The sequence below is a fragment of the Phytophthora infestans genome, genomic scaffold, assembly GCF_000142945.1.
Source record: "Phytophthora infestans T30-4 supercont1.32 genomic scaffold, whole genome shotgun sequence".
NCBI classification, from domain to species: Eukaryota; Oomycota; class Peronosporomycetes; order Peronosporales; family Peronosporaceae; genus Phytophthora; species Phytophthora infestans.
In genome coordinates, this window is record NW_003303727.1 from 565,851 (window position 1) to 574,279 (window position 8,429).

An 8,429-nucleotide genomic window follows, 5' to 3' on the forward strand; every position below is an offset into this window, starting at 1 on the left:
GTCTGGTGAGCCACAAGAATACACCGCTACAGGTCCGGATCACCTAGCCCAGCTCGTACTTGAGCAGCAAATGGATGGATTTTCAGTGAGCGATCTGCAGGCCTATTACACGACGTGGCTGTGTTTGTAATATATCCCCCTGAGTCAGAATAATTAGCGCGAGTTAACCTGACTTTCTCCTTGAGTCAGAATAACTCGCGCGAGCTAACCTGACTTTCTCCTTGAGTCAGAATAACTCGCGCGAGCTAATCTGACTTTCTCCCTGAGTCAGAATAACTCGCGCGAGTTATTCTGACTTTCTCCCCGATTCAGATTAAGTCGCGCGAGTTAATCTGAATTATCTGAGTCTAATTCGTTTTGAACGGCTGGTTCCGATGGCCAATCCCGAATTAAGGGCGCGATGACCAAGCGCACGTGCACCCAGCGGGCCGAGAGAGAGAAGATAGAGCTGCTGAAAAGTGGAAAGCTTATCCAGAATGGACTGCAGCAGACGCTTCGCGAGAGCTAACGTCAAGGAGCCTACTCTGCGTGGATGAAAACAACAGTATCGGGATAAACTAGACTGGGGGCTCTGTGATTACCGGTATCGTCTCCCTATTGGGATTGGCTCCCACCGACCAACAAGGGATTTGCTGAATGCCAAGTTGCGACAGTAAGTGAGTCGGTACGAAAGCTGTGTTCACCATCTTCGTCTGTGATCATTTTACACTTTCTGTCACAACTTTCATGTATCCACTCACCTGGTGTCATTTTCCCGATAAATAAAAGCACGATCAATTGGAATGTACCGGCACAGTTGTGACCGCACCGGCCGTGCTTCAAATGAGCTTGCGTAGACTCCACGCGCATAGTTGGGTCGTTGACAAACGCCACACATAAAATATTCAATCGCTCGAGTACTATGTACATGTAGCGCAGTCTCGCTCGCCTGTCCAGGGTTAAGCCCTTTTTTCCGGCCGCTTCAACCTTCTTTTTCAAGCACTGGATGACTTCGTCGATATTAGTAGGACGCATGGTGGGCTTGTTTCGTACTTAGTGTTGGCAATTGATATTCACCGTTAATATCAGCTAAATTAGCTGAATGGGTTATTAATCGTTAATAACAATGAATAACTAATTTTCACAGTGACAATTCAAACAAACAATCGGGCTACTGTACAACCGACTTCCACTCGCATAGCGATGCGGTTATGGCAAGGAGAATTGAGCATGGGTATGCACTAGTCGGAGAGCGCTACAAATCCGAAGCTATGCGGTAGCTACCTGGATCTGTTTGCCGAAGACAGCGGCTGTAGTGCGACCACAATGCACTCTGCTCCCTCAACTACGGCGTACTCTTGCACCGCAGTAGACCGGGGCATTGTCTTCGACTACTTCTCGTGTTCACCGTAGAGATCAAGCTCAACGCCTGCTGCTGCATCTTTTGCGGTACAGACTGTCAAATAATGCGCTCCCAAGGCTTCGAGGAAGGCGATCGTTCGAGTGGACAGCCTGAGAGGCTACAACGTATTCTTCGAGGAAACGCAGGTGACTATGTGTTATTGTTTCTTAGAAATTTGATGTGTCTGCGGCACTCGAGCAGTTATTATCGTGAGGTACCAGTAATTATGAGGGAAATTAGTTGACGGAGCTCATAACGCAAGAGCAAGAAGCCAAGAGTACGCACATCGGTCACGACGCTAGCTACTGCCATTCCGAGATAATTTTTATGGGATGATGGAGTCTTTTACCAGGCACAATTTTGGATTGGTTCTTTCACGGAAAAATCTGTGAATGTTTGGTGCAATGCAAGCACCGCTACCCTGAGATGGTTGGAAGATCCGAGCCGGGAAGAGGATAAGGTATTGCGGTCAAGTGCAGCCGAAACATCAGTTAGCGGTATGAAACCCTAAAGATATCGCGATCAGTAGCACTATAATATTTGTCGACATAGTTGTGCGTGAGTCTTGCTAACTCTATTGCTTCTATTGTGATAGTCTAGCATTTCAAATTGCAAAATGATCAATAACTTGGAAACGCTAGGAAGGTAATGCACTGGAGCAACAATTTTGCAGCTTACAGATGATTTTGCGCTAAACGCTGATCTGGAAATGAAGTCGTGGTCATGAAGAAGGGAAAATTGATGAAAAGAAGACTGCCTCGTGCTCAAAGTTGCATACACTCAGTGAGGAGAGCTGACAGTGCAGTCATTGAGACTCCCTTTCATGGATGAATTTAATTTTCTGAGTGGCGAACTATGATCGGTCAGCTTTCTGCATTGAAATGGTGCACCGGGCCCGGCGAGCGCCAATACCGGCTCGTCTCGAGTGTGTTTGTGGATGCAACGGTGTTGACTATCATCTTGTGTGTGTGCGGTAGTGTTTTGAGAAGGGAATTATATATATTATTTGTTTTGCAGCTCAATCTATCTTGTCTGGCATATCGGTTGCTCTCGTCCATTGAAAACGGGAGTGGTGAATCTATCATTAAGACTTACCTCTTGAAGTACTGCTGTTGGTGATCCAGAGCCAGTTGGTTTTGTCCGCAGATGCCTTGTTGTGGGTGATGGCGATTGGTAGTCGTTTGTGAGCTCCCCACTATCATCTTCGCTATCGTCGCTGCTATCGCTGGAGTCACTACCGTCACAAGCTTCAGGAAAGAGCTGGTACATGATATGGTTCACTTCAGTTTTCCGAGCGATATTGGAGTACACGAAAACGAGTCTGCTAACCCGCTCAGGAGTAAGGCGATTGCGCAGTTTAGTGTGAATAAATCCGTGGATGCTCCAGCTACGCTCACTAGAAGCTGACGATGTCGGTATTGATAATAGTAGCTTCGCAAACGACTGCACCAGACGGTATTTGGTATCAGGAAGTGACCACCAGTTCAATGGGCTGAACCGATTGTTGTCTAAGCGCTCCGTCCCTTTCCAGCTACATTTTTCCAGAACGAATTCTTGCAGCTCATTGTGGAACGTATCCTCCTGAGATCGATTGACAAGCTCTAGTTTCCTGGCAAGTTCAGTAGCATCAGTTATCAGTTTTTTTGAGTCGTGCCCATCCATCGATTTTGTTTGGTCCAGCATATGGGCAATCCCCAGTGGCTTCCAGCAAGTTTTCTTTTTTCTGTCCTCGATTGCGCGAAGCACCTGCAGCTGAAGTTCCGTACTACATCCATCCAAGGATTTTGTGTAGACATCGTGAGTACGCAGCCAACTGAATTGGTGGTAAACAAGCGAAATACTGCAATCATCACGCTCAAAGGCAGCAAGGCTCGTGTTGATAGGCCGGATTATAGCGACTGTAACAGCAGCGTCTTGCCAGAACTCCTCATCCTTGAAGGTCTTCGTCGCTTCTTCCAGGTCTGAGCCCTTGTAGTTCCTTAGAAAGGCTGTGTCGGAAAAAATAGCAGCAATGACATCTCGATTTTGAACCACGTTGGCGATACATTTCTCATGGGTGTACCAGCGTGTTGCCACCGTCAGCGAGAGACGACGGCGTTTTTCTCCTCGCTTCTTAAGTTGTTTTTGAGTATCCCGAAAACGCGACCACAGGCCACGCCGACCCCTGATGAAACGAGCTAGGGCTTGTGCCTTGTCGAGGACGTCTTTAAAAAACTTCATTTTAAAGATGTCTTTTATCAGCAGATTCATTCCATGTGCTGCACACCCAGTGCACACCATACCTTTGCGCTCCATCCGGACAAGCTTCCAAGCCTTTTTCATATTCGCGGCGTGTCGGTAACGAACGGCGGTAACTGGCCCAGCTCCGACCGCTTGTTTAGCTCGAGGATAGTGGATAGAATAGTGTCTGCAATATTTTTTCCGGTGTGTACCTCAGCTCTCGTATTAATTGATTTCCAAAAGACAGGAGGAAATTTAGGATTCACAAAAACAAAATTAATGATACTGTCACCATTAACGTTGGACCAGCCATCCGTCACGAGCGTCCACCCGGAAACTCCACTCATCAAAGCAATTATCCGATCCATCTCACGCTTGAAAATTAAATCCAACAGACGCCCTGAAATCTGCCGGCGGGATGGAAGCTTGTAATCAAACATAGCGCGGAAATGAGGGTCGTCAATCACTCGAAAAGGAATACCGGTAGCAATGAACCCCATAGCAACCCGTAAGAAATTGTCCTCCTCACTCTGTTTGATCGACTTGTTTAAAGAACTGCGTGGTCTCTTGCGTGAGCCCGTGCGTGGAGACCCACTCTGGGGTGTATGGAATAAGCGCTTACTAATAGACGACGGAGTTTTAGCTGAGCGTCTTGCTGGGGTCAGCAGCTTAGATGCTTTTTCGTGACGACGCTGTGAGTCATACCGAAGCCACCGCTGTTTCGACTCAGCGTCGACCTTGTCACACTTCAACACGTGTGTGAGCATGTTACGCGAAGGCTGCGCATTCTTCAGCACCTCGCCACATGCATTGCAGCTGGCGTCCGGGTGGGGCTTAGCTCTTTGACGCGGGCAACTGCAACGGTGTAAAGCCTCCATATCTCATGCTGTGACGGTGCCATACTGTTGAGCGCTCGTATTAAGCTCACACCCTGTATCAGACTGTGTCAATATGTTTGAAAGCGACTTGAACGTCGCACACACGCGCGAGAATTGGTGTACCGTCAGAAGGGGCTATATCCAGCAGCGTCGGGCTGAGCTTTTGTGGAGATGAACGGAGCTTGCACGGCAGGGAAATACGTCGGGGTGGGGGCGCTAGTTGTGTTGTGAGTCTCACGCGAGATCTTTGCTCGAGCAGAGCGATCTCGCGGGACTTCAACCTACTGGCAGCATCACCATACGCCAGAAATTGAACATTCGATATTCACAGTTAATATTAATGTTAACTTGGGAATGTAAACGATTATAATCGCTAATATACCTGTTAATAGTCGTGAATTGCCAACCCTATTCGTACTCCTCGGGTGCCGTCTTCAGCCAGCAGCAGGTCGTACGCTGCGATTTCCAGACGACATTTGGGCTGACGAGAGTGCCCAGCTGAAACCAAACAGTTCATCCTTGGCCCAATCCGTCTCCGGAGGCTACGTGTACAGGATCCGTGTCGCGTACTGAAACTACCGTGGATGATACTAAACTGTTGGAGCTTGAAGCCTACATACGCTCGATTCCTAGCCACTACGCCCGCTCAAAGATCCGCCACAAAGAAAGAAGCGGAACGGGTCGCCAGATCGCGAAAGAAGCGCGATCTCGCTACTGCGCGATTACTAGCAGGGGTTCTTAAATTTACTACGCCAAAAAGGTCAAGGCTCTTTAAATTCAAAGTAAATTCCGGCCTCTGGAGGTTAAATCGCGGCTAAAACTCCTACACGCATGACGCACCACCTACTCGGAGCGCACAGCCCAAGATAATCGCACTGAGCAAAAAGAAGGTTCCCGCCCTCAAGGAGTCAAAACGATCACACGATGCAAGAAAAGCGGCGTCATCATCCCTGACATTGGGAAATTGACGCCTGGATATGCGTAGAGGCTGCTTCTGGGATGCGTGCAAGAGCGTCGCGACGGAGACTCCCAACGGGGCAACCTTAAAGCGTGTTGCAACAATGCACCGTGGCTACTGACGACCCTTAAGCTACTTGATTCTGGCGGCGTGGACCTTCACGTCTAAACAGCTACGCACCTGGACATTGGCGACGTCGTCGGAGAGTACTGTGATTGGCTGAGTGACTTTCCAGCGGCAAGGACGGAGCTGGGCAGCCTAGACGGGTAGGTTGAACAGTGGGTACACACTTCTGCACAATGCTAAAACAAAGAAAATCAACTACGTCTACGTGGATGCGATGCGGGAATATCACGTGATTAATCTTCTACGCTTGCGACTTAAACGCAGCGTTCCTCGAGCAGCAGACACGCTAACGTGTCAAAGTGCTCGTGAAGATGATAAAGGACGTAAAGGCTGGCGCACATATAACTGCTAGCTGTGGAAATGAGAGATGATTCCATTGCTCATCCGGCGAGTGCTGGCAAGAACCAGACTAGAACCGAGGGCAAGGCGAGAACGTGTAGCAGGTTGCTGAAGCAGAACGGCCTTAGTCTATTGTAAGAATTGACCTCTACATTCTTTAAATTTGCAAATACATTTGACATACGTAGTTTGAGTTTTTGAAAGTCCGGTAAACGCAATAGTAGTGTATGCGTAGATTCCAATGCAATTTGCTCTTTTTAAACTCAACTACTACAAGAAAGGCTTGAGGAAGTTCTCGTTTTAGCTCTCGTTCAACCTGACTTCACCATCAAGTGGAAGGATACATTTATTAATGCCCACAAACGGAGCGGAAGTTTAATATGATAATGAACATATACACAACAAAAACGAAATATCCTCACGTGTGCACTTCTCAAAACTAAATCAATGGAAAGCTGTCACTGACGAAGAATGCAAATTCAACAGAATTTAAGATCCGGATCACTCGTAGCTGAGGGCGGGTCCAATACGAGCCGGTCGCCCAGATCCATTCAGAACTGCGACTTGCCCGCGTTTATTCTTGCGCCTGCTCACCTAAATCTCTAGGCCACGACTGTTGACGTGAGCTGTAGCCCGAAGTGCATTAATAACGCGAACGCAGGTGCTGAATACAAATCCACAATGGCAGTAGTGCCTATCGATACCAGCGGTCCAGCCGTCTGGCGGTTGACCTTCCACTTCCTTACGCGCCCAACTGCGCTGACACTGCGATGCCTTCTTCGCTGCGATTGTAGGTGCCGCAACAACGCGCGGAGCCGGCAGGGATATAACCCTTACTGTAATTTTGCAGCCAGCACCCAGGCCACCTAAATTTTACCCTGCCGTCACACCCAGAAGCTTAGCGCGGAGAAGCTCCAGCACTCGTCGCACAAGGGTTTGTACGGAGCATACCCCAAATTCAAACGCCCGCACGCTGCCCGACGGGTCCTGGCAGCACGCGCTCAGCTCTCGGAGTAGCAATCCCAGCTTTAGTCTTCTGCGTAGTGCATTGTCGCGTTTGAGCACTGAATTGAATGTTTGCGCGGGATTAGTCGTAGTAGCAAGCCCACTAAGCGTGAAGTAAGACAACTAAGTAGCTACCCATAGATGTACTCGGCGAAGGGAACTAGCCCTGAGTAACCCACCCAGTGCTTAACCATTGCATACCGCAGCACTAGAAATTACGTTCTGGTCCGAGCAAAGTGTAGATCGTTGATTTCTCGCAGAATAGGAGGCGACACGCCGGTTTAATTGCCGACTGAACCTTCTTTATCACAAGAAAGAAGCACATGAGGAACTGGTAGGCAGGGTTGCCCCCAAAAACGGCGGCAGGAGCACTGCATTGCCCTTTATCGCCGTCATCCATTGCGTACTGTACTGCTAGACTATTTTGAGTTATTTCGTTGTACAAGCGACGTAGAAAGCATACGGAAGCCTTGCAAACCGCCGTAGTCTCTTGAGATATGACGATTAGCGCCACCAAATGGAATCGTCGCGACCAATCCGACACTTTCACCACCAATACTGGATAGTCGCACTGGTTCAATTTGTAAGTTCCATCTAAATGCAAGATGTACTTTCGAGGGGCACCATTAACCGTATCATTAGCGCCATGGTCGATAAACCCCTGATAAAGGGCTTGTCGTCCGAGCCGTTGCCCACTACGGGCCTTCCTCCATTCTCCATCTTCCAGCCAAACGTAGCTGTTTGAGTCATCGGCTCTGAACCGGTGAACGCGTGGTCGTGAGCCCACTCGTGTACCTCCTCGGCGCGGTCGGGGCTCTCAAGGCAAGTGCGGTCGTAGTGGTTGACAAATTTTGTACTGTATCTAGGGAGAGCAGATCCTCCAATGGTGCAGCAAAAATTTATGAAAGCGCGTGAAGAATCCGCATCGGAAAAAGGTGATTGTCCGCCAGCTCGCGGAATAGCGCCTTCTGCGTAGAGGTCAGCCGCTTGGGCTTGGGTGACGACACGAGAGTGCTAACGCGAAGATCGTTGCATGCTCCGTCGTCAAGAACGTGACGATCTTGTCCCTCCAGATGAAAAGCTTGCGAAATGCAGACGAGAGGCCTGAAACGCATCTTGTGGTCGCCCTCGCTGCAAATGGTGCACACGAGGGTTTGACTTTTGTCAATGTCGAAGGACTTCGTTCCTCGATTACAGAGTCGACCTCCGCTGGATCAACGTCATCTTTTTTTCGCTACGTCAGCCAGGTGTACCTTCAAAGTGGTGCATTTATAGAAGCCAACCGAACAAGTACACGCTCCCATCCATTTTCATTTCCTTGTATCCAATGTTAAAAATAGTGGGCATAAGACAGTCGAACCTACGTCAGTCCCGCATCATGCTACCCCAAATGCTCCTAAATACTACCAGTAAACGCCAACCCGCTTTTAGGCCTAGAATAAATTGCTGGCATCCGAGCAGCGTTACCAGCGTCCGACAGAATCCAGTACGCTCGTGATCATCTTGAAGCCGACCCTGTTAT